This window comes from Heliangelus exortis, chromosome 6 (assembly GCF_036169615.1).
Source record: "Heliangelus exortis chromosome 6, bHelExo1.hap1, whole genome shotgun sequence".
NCBI classification, from domain to species: Eukaryota; Metazoa; Chordata; class Aves; order Apodiformes; family Trochilidae; genus Heliangelus; species Heliangelus exortis.
Genome location: NC_092427.1, coordinates 34126553 through 34140942, shown reverse-complemented (window position 1 = coordinate 34140942; position 14390 = coordinate 34126553). Strand labels below are relative to the sequence as shown.

Genomic DNA, 14390 nt, shown 5'->3' with positions numbered 1-14390 from the left:
AATATTGGTCGTGTCACAAGGCTTGTGTCATTTTTTCTGCAAATTACAAAAGGTACCATTATTTTCTCAGAGCTTTCTTGAAGTCAGGAATACCTAGCCACTGAGTCAGAACCTCTTCACATTTTGCCTTTTAATAATTTTCCACTTACAAGGGTTGTCTGTGTTTTGTTTTTTTTTTCCTAAACCCCATAAATGTAGGAAAATAAAATAAAATTGCAATGAAGTGAAAACAGACTGAAAAGTGACTCATCCTACTCGTCAGGGATTGGTTTGCTGATGTAACTTCACTGTAGCCAAAACCTGGGAAGACTTAGAACTCCTCTAAGATGATATTATGTTCCTATTCAACTAAATGGAATCTCAATACTCTTTAAAAGAAAGGTTTCCTAGGAATTACTGCCTTTCAGTCCTCCTAGTATTAAGTAAATGTGAGCACTCCCCAGATCAGACCCGTGTGTCCCATGAATCTCTTATTAGAACTTACAAATCCAGTGGGAAATTTTCAAATGAAACAGCAGTTTTTATACTCCATCAAGAGGGATTCCTAAGAGATGAGGCTGCAGCTGTAGTAACCTCATTTTTCAGTGCATTAACATAACGCCAGATTTCCTGTCTCCCTTTGTATTTTCTGGGGGACTTGGCTAAGAGAGAGAAAAAAATACTTTTAATGTTGCATTGCTTAAGAAATACACAAGAAGTAAATTTTTAAAAACATAAGTTCTTTGATTCCAAAATTCCTTAGCTCACAGGCACTTTGCTTGCTTTATTATTTTATTAGCCTTGCTGGGAAACAGACTTCAAAGTTCTTATGGGAAAAGGGGAGGGGAAGAGAGGGAGGAGCAAATAGATTAACATCTGAGAGAGAATTACAAATAAAAAAGGTGAAAGAAAACCATCTTTTTGGACACCACTGTGAAGTGAGCCACTTGTGGAAATAGGGACAGTGTAAAGGGGTCATCAGTCTGTGAGGGATGGCCTGAGGGGGAGAGGGAGAATGCTTGGCCCTCTGATGAAAAGGGGAAACCTCAGGCATGTTTGTTGCTTGAAGGAGAATAGGGCTGCTAAAGTGGGATGATATATTTCACGTTTTTCACCTCTTCTCACCTGGCCAGAATGATCTTCCTTGGAATTTTCAGACTTTAGAGTCAGTCTCTCAAGATGGGTCCCTGCCCTGAGCCTGCAGAGGAGCTGGAGCAGTAAAGCCTTGGGCTCTGTGCTGCCCCAGGTGCATTCACAAGGCAGGCACAAGCCTCCAGTCTCTATTTCCCTTATCCCTCCTGCTGCCTTCCTCCAAGGTGGAATCTTACCCATGGGTGTTCACTTACACATCTTGATTCTCAGATCCAGAACCCTCCTTAGCCAGGATGTTAACCCTGTGCCCTGATATTTTCCTGGTGTTTTACCACCCATCCCCATCAGGCATGGAGTAGAAGTTGAAGCCATTTGTGCAGCTTTACTTGTAGATATAAACTCCACCATTTAGGAACCCCCCATGGCAGCTGTATTTCTGTGCCACAGCCTTGTTTTAGAAACTGCAGTACTCTTTAGTACCTGGCTAGCCAGAGTTCAGGACATGTTTCTGTCTCTCTTTTCAGCTGTCACCATTGCTGGGAGCCAGAGTGCTGCTAGAGCTGGAAAGGAGGCACTGGAGAGTGGAATGACAGAGAGGAAAACAAGGTATGGATGTGGTAAATAGGAAGTGCTTTGTGGGTACACACCATCTCCTTGTTTGCATCCTGTGTGTTGTTAAACAAAATGTCTTGGGGATTGAGTTTGCAGAAATAACAAATTAGCCCAAAGTTCTGAAGTTCAATTGTATATTCGAGTGACTTTCAAAATATGATTATGTGATACAGCATTGCTCACTAGGGAAAAGACAAACATTAACTGCAGGTTATTAAAGCTACTAAGCTGTCCATACACTCTCATAACTTTGCAGATTGTGCCAGCTGCCCAGTTTGTTAAAGGGAACACATCTCTCATTCACAGAAACAAGTATCTTTGTCATCTTCTTTCACTGTGACAGAAAATTTAGGCATGACTGTGATGTGACCTGCACTTATATTAAGTAACTTGACCATATTTGTTAATAAATGGTATTAAAAAAAGCAACACCACACTTATTTCCTTTATGAAATAATGATATAGCTAATTTTTGGCAGATGTTCCAATACTGCGAGATGGGGCAGGTGGTAAAGGAATGTGAACAGAAATATTAGGGCTGAACATGTAATAATATATGATGTGCAGTCAGGCAGGGCAGCAGAGCAGGGTGGCCTGGCAGGAGACAGAGTATTGATTTCTTGGTAATTCACTCAGCCTTGTGGGAGTGATGGATTGCTGGGGCTGAGATCAGCCTGTGACCAATTCCCAGGGCTGTGCAGAGGAACTGCTCATGGTTGTTCCCCCAGCCTTTGTTTGGCTCTCTCCTTGCCCTGACCTGCTCTGAAAGCCCTTGCAGCTTTTCTAGTGGCTTGAAGTGATGCATTTGAAGCCCTAGCAAGAGGTAAAAATGAGCCCTAAGCAACATTTGCCAAACAAGGGATCAGTTGAGCAACCTGGTCTAGTAGGAGGTGTCCCTGCCCATGGCTGGGAGGTTGGAACTAGATGGACTTTAAGATCCCTTCCCACCCAAACCATTCTGTGATTTCTGTGAATTGTGTCCAACTCCTTATGCTGCTGCATGAGCCCTTCCTGGATTTCATCACTGTTCCCAGGTCTCCTCATTCTGAGTAGATGGGAGGGCTCAGGGAGCAAGAGACACACATTAAACTACCAGCCTGAGCCCTTGCTGTCCCCCTGGCAGGGGGAGGAGCTGCAACCTTGTCAGCCACAGCTGTTTGCAGCCCCATATCTCATACCCAGAGCTAAGCCTCAAGCTGATGTGAGCCCAAAGCCAAAAAAGTTGATTAGTCTGCTGAAACAGTACTGTTTTTGCCATTTTAAATGGTAATCTGGCCAGTAGTCATAAAAAGCCATGAAAATGAGCAGTCATTCAAGAAGAGCTGCAGCTGTAGGAGTGTTTTGCCCTCAACAAATGTGTGTAATGTCTATTAATAAAGTTTAATAAGACTCACACAGGTGCATTGATGACCTTGAGATTTCAAAATATGCTATTTTTTTTTCTTTGTTTGAACACTGGTGACTGAATTTTCCAAGCCTGGCACACAGCTGGTTTTCTTTCAAAAATATGTATCTCCAGTTAACCCCTCAAACCCTTCCTCATTTTCACAATGGGACCAGAGGATTGCACAGCTGGAGGAGGGCACTGATTTTATCTGAGTTGCAGAAGCAGGTTCTTTAATTAGAAATTTCTGAGTATACACATAATTCTAATGCTGACCTATTTCACAGAAGTTTTTTGAATTAAATGAGAAAAAGTAAAGTTAACATGAATCCTTTGCTAGCTCTTACTTTTTGCTTTTCAAAATAAAACCACATTTGCTTTTAAAGGGACACTGCAGAAAGGATATGAATAGACATTCACTGGGAACTTTGAGCTAGATTGCTAAATGACAAATTACTGAAATGCCTTGGGCATGAATTTTTCTTTCAGAGGTGGAGGAAATGGGTTAATTTTGAGAATTCCCGGACCAATCAAGGTAACTTGCAGAAAGACCAATTTTCATAGGCCAGGTGTTGTTCATGAATGCTTGCTAAACAAGCAGTTAAAGTTCAGTTTGTCTGCCTATAATAACACAGATTAATTGACTTTCATATAAAAATGAGACAAAACATTTGGCAAGATGAATACACCTGTAAGTGTAGGGAGGAATGTGGTAAATGAGTCAAGTTCTTACAGTAGCCTCTGCATAAACATGAGTGAACAAAAGACAGAAGTATTTTTGGGATACCCTTCTTATAAACAGTGGAAAATGATTTCCATGAAGGCTGGTAAGCATCAGAGACTTAAGTTTAGTGTCACCTGGAGTAATTGTTTCTGCAGTTTCTTTGAATCATTTCTCACCATAATTAGAAAAGCAGAAATTTGTCTTTGGCACTTCTGACATTTGCTGACCTCTGTGTTCAGAAAGGGCTCTTAATGCTGGCTTGAATCTGACTGTGGAACTGTGACACTAGATAAAGCTTGGAAATAAAAAATTGCAAATAGTTTTCAGATGGGTTCATGGATTTTACTGAAATATCCAGTCTTGTAGAAATTAAAGGTCCTATGGGAATAATGTGGTAGCTGGAGTTTCAAAAATGTTACAATAGGCACTGAAGGAGTGTGCTATGAAAAATGATCCAACTTCAAGAAAATAGAGGGATAATTCTAAATTATGTATCTGTTCTTTTCTTTCTTATGTAGTATAGCTTGCAGCAGTATAATTTTTTTTGGTGGTGTTCAGATACCTTAGATCTTCTTGTAAAAATGCAGAATTCAGCTGCGTTGGTGTTTATAGAGCCTTGCCCTCTGCCAAAGCAAATATTTGTCTGTGTGCCACCCTAACTAAGTGCTTCCTCTTGTCTCTGTGTGTCTTCAGTTCAACTTGGACTTCTGCTGGTCTGTTGTAGCCTGGTGGGCTTTAAAAACTCTTTTTGGTTTAGCTTTAGCAGCAAACATTCAAACAGCCATTACAAGATCATAATAGCAACAGTGCTCTGTGCTGTCATAACATCAGCCTGGGAGTCTAAAAGGCTCCATTTGCCTTAGATGTTGTCTGCAGAATTTTGCTTTACTTGACAGGTGACACACAGGTTGTTTGCCTTCCACCAGGGTGGAAGTGCTTTAGCAGGGCAGTGGGCTGAGTTTCTTCCAGTACTGATGTTGAAGCCATGGTGCAGCCAGCCCCCTGTGAGCTGTAGGTCCCACCCTCATTGGGAATGCTTTTATTACACATTTTAAAAGGTGATTTTTCAAGGGCATAAAAATTCTCTTACAAAGGCTCCTTAAAAGTCTGTGGCACTGAAGAAAGGTTAGGAGTAAATCTTCTGCTTCCCTCTCCCACTCTATGCTTTCCATATATTAGAATATTCCCACAAGGTTGTTCAGAAGAGTCTGGGTACAAGCCTGAATCTAGATTTTGAAAATCTAAGATTTTAAAAAAGGCTAAGGTCTCAAGTTGTGCCAGGGGAGGTTTAGGTTGGACATTAGAAAGAATTTCTTTATGGAGAGGGTGATCAGACATTGGAATGGGCTGCCCAGGGAAGGGGTGGATTCTCCATCCCTGGAGATATTTCAAAAGAGCCTGGATGTGGCACTCAGTGCCATGGGCTGGGAACCACGGGGGGAGTGGATCAAGGGTTGGACTTGATGATCTCTGAGGTCCCTTCCAACCCAGCCAGTTCTAGGATTCTATGAATGCCATCATCAAAATGCCAACACAATAACCAACAAGCATGATTGCAATCAATTCCTACCTTTAATTACCTTTTGTGGATGTGTTTGTGCTTGGATTAAGTGACTAAAGCTGATCCAACTGAAATTGGAATATATGTGGCAATCAGAACTATGAAATAGTGGCCATGGAATAGAGTGGGCTCAATAAGTGCTAAAATGGGGCTTTTCATATTGCTAGAATGTAGCTGAGTCTGTGTGGGCTTTGCTGAACTAATGTGGATGGAGATGGATGTCCTGGGAGATTTGATGGAGAGTATATGTGACATGGTTTGGTACTTTTAAAGTACTCGAATACAAATCCTTTATAAATCTTTATACTAGAAAAACTTTCTAATCAGGACTCCAAATCTTTCCCAGATATCAAAAAGCTGCTGGCTGAGGGAAAAAAGAGGGGTCCAGTCACCCACTGTGGCTACTCCTTATCTCTGCCTTTGTTTTAAATCAACCCATTACTGAACTGAGGGCTACAGGGTGCTGAGATTGTGTTCCTCTTGTGCAGTGCCTCCAAGGTTAAGTATCAAAATATTTGAACAGCTAAAACTGCTGTCAGAAATGACATAAATATCAGGAGACAGAAGGAGACAGCTTCTAACTTTTTACCTACCATGGGAATTTTAGGGTATAGGGATCTTTGAGAAACAAATTATGCTACTGAGGAAATGTAAAATGATCTTTAAGCATTAGTAACTATTTTATAAAACATCTGAGGCTCATTTAAGCTATCATTCTTTTAAAAGGGTAAGAGGCTGGCTTCCTGAAATACATCATGAAAACTATCAGCTGAGGCAAAAGAAAACATGCCAGGGAATACAGAGGGGAGGTGTTCCCTGAACAGCCTGTTTTAGCCCACTAACCAGATGAAAATCCACTTGCTGATGGGCCGTAGCTTTGAAAATAAATAAAGAGTTCTGAAACAGAATTTTTTAAAAAGCTCAGTTAAAAGGCTTTTTTCACAGCAAAACCAAAATGTAAACTTGATGGATTGTTTCTGAGTAAACTGTTTTCAATCAGCACTTCATCTTTAGAGGCAGTGGGAAATGTGCTCCACACATGTACTCAAATCATGGTGCAATAAAGCTCATAGAAGCTATAAAATATTGGAAAGAAGACAGCATGGAAAGGAAATGGAAAAGTAAAGTAGGCAGAATGAACCTTTCTCCTTCATAAATCTGTTTTGCATTCTGTATTTGATTCTGGCATAAGTAGCCAGGCAACTGAACTGACATTTATGCAACATTGTCCTAAGTTGGAGTTCTAATGGTGACACCAACATCCACAGTGCTGGAGACATAGCTCTCTTTGACAATTTTTTTACTGTTTTAGCTTTATGTGTGTCTGATACATAAATCCAAGTCTTACATCCTTGACTTACACAACTGCTGATTCCTTGCTCCTTTTTTTCTATTACTTCCTTCTGCTGTTGTTGTTCTTCCCATTTCTTACACAAATCATAATTTGGTCAACCTTGGCACAGCTTTTTCCTTGCTGCTTCCCAGAAAGAGAAATGGAATGTCCCAGTCAACATGGAAAATAGTAAAAGTATTTCATGTTTTCCTTTTTCATGATTTTTTTTTTCAAAAGCTTTCAAATCAGGTTGTATTAATTCCCTGGATTTCCTTTTATCAGACCTTATTATCTGATATAATGGATCCTATTTTCCAGAACAGGACTCACTTTTGAGGAATCTCAAGATGCACATGGAAGAGAAAAGCTTCCAAGTAACCCAAGTAGCCATGAGCTGGCTTGCTATAGTGCTGCTGCTGTACTGAGGAGGTGTATGGGTATTTTTTTTTTATTGGTCTGCTTTTGTTTCTCACCTCAAAAAATTCCAGGATTCTACACTGTCATTCTTTAGAGTGCTTGAGAGGAAGGGAGTGGTATAGCAAAAGATGGCCAGGGACACCAAGGGAGTGTGAATTGGTGCTTGTGCTGAGGGTTTAAACCAGTTTATTTCAGAAACAGCAGAAGGAATGGAGGGGCACTGCTGCAGACACTACCATGGGCACTTGCCAGAAGGGTGTGACACTCAGTGCTCTAAGCAGGGATGTGCATCCATTCATTTTCTCAGTTAATCAGACAGGGTGATGGGAAGATTGTTGGAGAGAAACATTCATCCTGAGGGAAAACTAATTCAGTACCTGAACTACTGCTGCTAATTTCAAGCTTACACCATGGTTTCTACTGCATTGATATGGTGTCCAGGATACCTGCCCCAAAATTATTAAACCTGTTTCTTCTTTCTTATTCTTACAAAATATTAGATGTTGTAGTTTAAGATTACCTTGAATAAACCTGAGTAATTCCAGTAAGATGCTCTGAGCAGTCTAAGTCCCTTTTGTCACTGGAGCTGAGGCCTTTCCCAGGTTCAGTGAGTGAGCAGAATCATATGGTTTTTGGGTATCCAGGACTAAACTAGTATGATTAAAAATAGAGGTTTTCTGGCAAATGTAAATTTAATGTACAGCACTATATCAAACATTCACTAAACATCTGCTAAGGTTTTTTTTTAACATGTGAAACAATATCCTGTGGAAATAGGATATTGTTCAGTCCTGCTTTATAGTGTGTGTAAAGTCACAGACACTTTGTTTGACATAGATGTAGCAATGCACATGTTTTTTTAGGGGGAACAAAAACATTTCTGTGGTTCAGAGACCCTTTCCCTTAGCGTTTCACACCTGAGAAGGGGAATTCTCCTTGGACCCATCTCTGCTTTTGACTTGCACAGTGTCTCATCTGCTCAAGATACTTCTTCCTGCAGACCACCCAGGGTGGTTCCCCTGGAGCTCCCTGGCAGCAACTGCTGAAAAAGTCTCATGTGAAAGCCAACAGCCAAATTCCACTACCTTTGGTTACCTTCAGGTTGTTACAGACCTTGAGGTTTTTTATTTGGTAACTTAGTCTGTAGAGCTTGATCACTAACTTGCTTTCCTTGGAACATTGTGTGTATATATATATATATATATTTATTTTTTTTTTTTTTTCCTCTGAGATATTTTAATGTACATTTCTTGTGAGCAGCCTGGTGATTCTGAAGTCCCTCCTGGAGCACTGCTGCTGCTTTAGCCAGTCTCAATTCAGATCTGTGGGCCAGCTCTCTTAATTGGCACAGAGTATGTACAGGATTTGTCAGCATCTCTATTTTGCTAGGAAATCAGATGTAACTTGGGAGCAGTGGGGTATGTAAGGCTGCATCCTCAACTTATTCCTTTTGATGTGATGGGTAGGAATTTTGCTACAGGCTTCAAGGCTCTGTTCTCCAAGTCTGCCTCAAGTGAATGACTCTCAGCTTTGGACAGTCCACAGATTTAACTGTGAGGCTGAAGATCAATCCTTTACAAAAAGCAAATAAGGAAAAGAAAACAATTGTCTAGTGAAGAATAAAATAAATACTTAAGATTTTACTCATTTCCTTAGCTAATACAATTTAAACTCTAGATGACAGAGTATTTTTTTTTTCTTAAAGACATGATGTGTTATCAGTAGGACACAATGATGAGTTAGCAGAGGGCTCATTTTGTGCTTGGGGGCTGCACTGAGCATATTAAAGCACAGTTCAGTGAGCTGATATCAGTGACAATAAGATGAAATAGTTCTACACAGTCCTAGACATGGAATTTTCAAATAAAAGCCTCAACACAGCTCGTAACAAGCCTTTTCCTGAAAGAGATGAGAATAGAAAATAAACTTTCAGCCAGATTCCATCTTTACACTCCCATTGATTTCACTTATTCCCTGGGTCAGAAAAATTGGAGATGTGAATCTGGTTGTTGGATAAGATTTGGACTTCACTGTTTCATGGACCTCCAGTCAATGAAAAATTACAAAGTAAACCCTTTTAGGGTCCTGTTGTAAATTAATCTAATACTGAAAAAAAGAGGCAGAGACCTATCATCAGTTGGGGCTTATTTGCATTACAAATTAGCACTTGCCCTTCCATTTTTGTGGGTGGCTTGCTGTGACCTTTTTTATGTTTCCACTTAATCAGTTTGAGTTCTTAGGTAGATGAAAACTAGCTTGACAATGAATTTTTAACAAAGAAGCAATGATACTGTTTTGCCTCTTCTAGGTAAACAATGAGTATAATTTGCAGAAGGGATTCCTGCAAGATTTTCCCTAATTATTCTTGATTTTTTGCTTAGGCTAACATTGAGTTTAATTTAATTGAGGCATTCTGGAGAAAAGGCTGCCAGTGCTAGTAACTTTACTGAGCTTATTGGGTTTGGAATTGCCCACAGCCAAAGCAGATTTATGGCTACTGACATAATCCAAGACTCCACACTAGTAGTTTAAAAGCAAAACTCTCATTTTATTTCCCCAAATTAAAACTAACTGGAACAACATTACACATTTTGAATGGAAGCAAGAAAGACACATTTCCTCCCTGTTCTCATTAAGGATTTATTTTATTAAACCTTCCCACTCAAAAAGTTGATGGGAAAAACCTCCTGCAAATGGGCAGTAACATTACTGATGTAGCATTGTTTATATTTCTAGCTGATAGTGTTTTCTTGGTGGATTTCTCAGCAGGAAGATTAGGATTTTGAGTTGATGCAGTTTGGAACCTAGTCCATTTAAAGATCTGATTTAAAAGCACTATCATGTTCCTCTGTTTATATTCTTGCCAATTTCTGTAGTTTCCTATTACATTTTCTTATTGTATAGAATGGAATTTTCTGTCTTTTACTACATGAAAGACCTGCATAAAACAAGAAAAATGACTCCTTATGCAGTAAAGGGTATTAAAAGTGCAACGTGAACACACTTAAAAGGATAAGAGCTATTTTTCTCTTATACTCTGGTGTTCATTTGAATGGCTAATTCTAAGAAATAAGTGTAAAAAAATTTATGTGGACCATATTCCTGTGAGTTAAAAGTGGTGCCTACCTCACTCCTGCTACCTTTTTTCTCTTTTATTATTATTATTATTATTATTATTACTATTATTATTATTATTTATTTATTTTTTATTTAAGCTAAGTGTGTGACTTAGCTTGTAACTTACACAAGGTGGAAATTTCCAGCAGCACTTACCATGGATTTAACTTCCTACATAAAATTTGGCAGCAACTCTCAGGCTGGCTGAAGCTCTCTGTGGTGAAATGGCTTTTGAAACTCTTGCTCATTTTTGAACAGATGCTTTCTGAGTTCAAGTACAGCTTCTTATCAGTTTCTGTGATTCCACTGATTTCTTCTTGCTGCTAAAAGACTGCTCCAATATCTTATTTGTAGCAGATAGCTTGGTCAATTATATGAAGGAAATTTTTGTCAGCTGGGTAAAAATTAATTTAAAACAGGAGCACTCATGAAAGGGCATTAACCTCTATTGAAGAGAAACCATCATGAATATTGGAATTTTAATTACTTATACATATGCATACTCTGAAGCCTCTTAACCTAATAATTGGTTGTTTTTCTGGCCTGACTTAGAGGTTGTGGAAGGTTTAAGCCTGTGAATTATGTTTTAATAAATTTTGGAGTCCTGAAAATTACCCAATAGTACTCCTTAGCTTCATCTGTCACTCAAAATGCTCTTTGAATTATAAGTAGCTCATACTTTGCATGTGATTTTTAGGTCAGATAAGATACAGTCCCTGCTTCCTGGCTAAACATAGGAATGGACCTCAACAGACTGGGTAAAATGGAGTATTATTTTCAGTATACTGCATCTTGACATTTCTAGAAGTGCCCTACTTTGAGGGCAGCTGTTGTTTCATGAAGACTTTTAAGAGCATACCATAAGTAGGGTAACAGGGTTAGGATGGGGTTGGACTCCATGCTCTTGAAGGTCTTTTCCAGCCTGAGCAATTCTATGATTCTGTGATAAAGGAGAAGACTTGTGCATGAAGATTTTCCTCTTGTTTTGTGGTTTCCCTTATTTGATACAAAGATCCTTCAAACTTGGAAGCACCTGGTTCCTCCAGTGGGAAGCATGAAGCATTAGGAAGTGATCTTCCAGTCATGTCTCACCACTTTTTCATTTTCTGGGGGTCAGAAATCAGCCACAAATCAGTAGCTGAGACTGTCTCAATTTCAAAGAGTCTCCTTCTAGTAGAAAGTGACTGAATTTGTGAACTGTGTTTCCAGACCTATTGCTCTACTGAGATGGAAAAGAGGAAGAGGAGCATTCAGTCCCACCACTCCTGCAGTGGCTCCATCTCCTGCCTTTTCCTTCATTCCATACTATGTGAGCCTAATATGTAACAATGAGCAGATTGAGGGTTCATTGGGAGGGAATCAGCTCCAGGAGTCAGGGCTTGGATTCTTCTCTCAACAATTTTATATCTTCTCTCATTTTTCCTTGGCACAGAAGAGAAATGAGGTTCAAAAAGTCTGGATCTGGTGTTACTTCTACTGAATGCATGACCTTAGCCTAGTTTGCTCGATTCCATGTTCCTCTGTTCTTGCAGAATCCTAAAAGTGATGGAAAAAGTGAAAAAAATAGTTGGAGAAGTTGCTGCATAAATATTTAGCATTATTCTATGCACTGCTGGTTTCTCCCCTACAGAGAGAAGGAGGGGGAGGTGACACTGAGCGTACTTGGAATTATTTATCTGCCCACTCTTCATGGCTTGGTCTGACTCTGTCTCCAGTGGTACTGATGAAAGAATTCCTCTCACTGGTATCCAGTGTGATGCTAACAAATTTAGTTTAGGTATAGAAGTGAATTAGTTTAAATGAAAAATGATAGACTTAATGACTAGTTAGAATATTCGTGATAAGACCTTTTTATACTCATGAAAACCTCTTTAAAGGCACAGCTGTGCTGGGAGGGAGTATTTATAAGGAGGCATAAGGGGACTGATTCACTGAGCAATTTACATCCTTTTCTCTGCTGTTCCTCTGCTTTGATTAAGTGGCATAATTTGTTGGTGAGACCAAAGCAGAAATAGATTTGAAGGGGAACTTTTAGACCTTGCTGTAGGAGTCTCTCCAAAGGAGAGGCTGGACTTGAAATGGCAGGAGGTATCTTTGGAAATCTCTCTGATTCCTCAGAAAAAAAAAAGTTCTGTTGGAAATGGTGGAAGTTCTTACAATGAGTTTTCATGGGGAAAAAAAAAAAGTCACCAAAATTCAATACTGTTCTTCTGGTGTTTTTCTTCAAGCCTACAAGAGGTGCTGATGGTCAGGTTCCTTCTTGCTGTGAATACACAAGGAGTTTGCCAACCTGTTGCAGACCTAAGACTTGGGCAGATAAGCATGAGAACTTGTTATTTAATATTGAGGATGAAGTCAACTTTAGAGGCAAGTTTTACTGATGTGTAGCCATTTCTGTGATTCTGTGGTAGAATCACAGACTTCCCTGTGGTTTCATTGTAGCTTTCCCCAGGTTGCGTGGATGGCTTTCAGCTGTGAGTACTCTGAGCAGTTGTCAGCTTTACTATAAGAAATTTCACATAATTCTCCTCCAGTTAGTAACATACAGTTCAGAAACACCTACGAGTCTGTCATAAGAGTTTTCCATCAGTGAGCACAGAAGGCTTTTCAAAACACTGTCCATATTCTTAGCTTTTGTCCTCTTAAATTATTAATATTTCTGTGTTAGGTTACCTGCAACTGTGGGAAACCTGTAGCATGGTTTTAAAATTGTGTTATTTTCTTCTTCTAATGTATATAGTGATTGTAACTCCATTGAGTAAGTCCATGTGATGATTCAGCTGTGGCAGGGTGCAGGGCTGTGTCTGTCTGCTTGCTTGTTTGCTGCTCTCTCCTAACTGCTGTGCCTCTACAGAAATGTCCCTTGGCAAAAGCAAAGGTCAGATCTGCTTCTAAACTAGATGTAGAATCCAGAGCTCCTGATGTTTCTAGCCAGCACCATGTAACATCAGCTTTTTGAGGGAGATTTCCTGGGGTTCTGCTGAAATATTACATCTAAAATATATGACTTTTCAGAGTGGCAAACTCTGCAGGCACTCATGAACCAGTCGGAATGGAATTTAACCTATGACTGGGCAGGCTAACAAATGTTAACTTTTGTTTTTCTAGCTGAGTTTCTCAACTGATACTTACCAAAGATTGTGATTGCTTTTCAAAATAACAACTGCAGCAGCTTGCACAGCTTTAATATTTCTATTCTTTCTCGTGGCTACCACCCTTGAGCATCAGGGACTGTGAGATATTACACCCCTGAAGTGAAACCCCGGGTGAAATGACTGCTGTGTCAAGCCTGCTTGGTGCAAAAGAGCAGGGAAACTTTGATTTTTTTTTTTTTTCCTCCTTCAGCATATTTTTATGTTAATCTTGGTGTTTATTACTAGAATAGCTATGGTGTAGGTTTGTTTTCTGATTTACCTTTCCTCTTCTGGGCATGCTGCTCTTTTGAAGAGGCAGAGGAATCCTCCTAGGCTTTAGAAAGTTGTGACATTACTCCTGTGACAGCCTCAAGTGATGCCAAACTGCCCAAAGCCAGGTGAAGAGGTTTACTCCTCTCTGCCTCCACCTCAAAGATTGTTCTCAAGCTGAGATATCTAAAGATAAAAAGCCTTCAAGAGATGAATCTGCATGTCCCTGCAGCAGGTACAGGCAACCCCATCCTTAGCAAATGAGGGGGATTAGTGATGGAGCTCTGCAGAGCTCCCATAACCACTGGGGGGTTTATAAAATCTCACACCCTTCTCCCAGTTGCAAGTGGTCCAGAAAAGTGAGATTTACTTAATGCCCACGCTAGAATGCTAATTCAGGTCCATTTTAAAGGGCTAAATACTAGGCTGGTGCTTAGGTAGGTTTCCAGTTGTCAGGAAATAGAGGTGGAGAGCCTTGGAGGAAAGCAGGAATTTGGGTAATCTGGACTGTCATTCCTGGTTTAGAAGTGCAGAGCATCTTCCAGGGATTTGCAATTGTCTTCCCGAGTGGTGGGAGAGTAAATACATAGCTCGCTCAGCACTTGAGGGAAGATTATCCAGAAGAGAATTAATTCGAGAAAGAAGCTTTCCCTTTAGGGGTGAAAGGCACTTATTTTCCTTAAAGAAGCTGCCTGGGTAGTAGCTCTGTGACCCCGCTGAAGGGACTGGAGGGGTGTGTGATCCTTGCAGCTCCAGCAAGCAGGGTA

General features: G+C 40.0%; 1 protein-coding gene across 1 annotated transcript in view; it reads left to right on the top strand.

Moving 5' to 3' along the window:
* COL5A2 (collagen type V alpha 2 chain) overlaps nucleotides 1-14390 on the top strand; it is a 157938-nt gene that overhangs the window by 36562 nt on the left and 106986 nt on the right. The window contains exon 2 of the mRNA XM_071747792.1: nucleotides 1596-1677. The gene's annotated coding sequence lies outside the window, so the exon portion shown is untranslated. The remainder of the gene's footprint in view (nucleotides 1-1595; nucleotides 1678-14390) is intronic.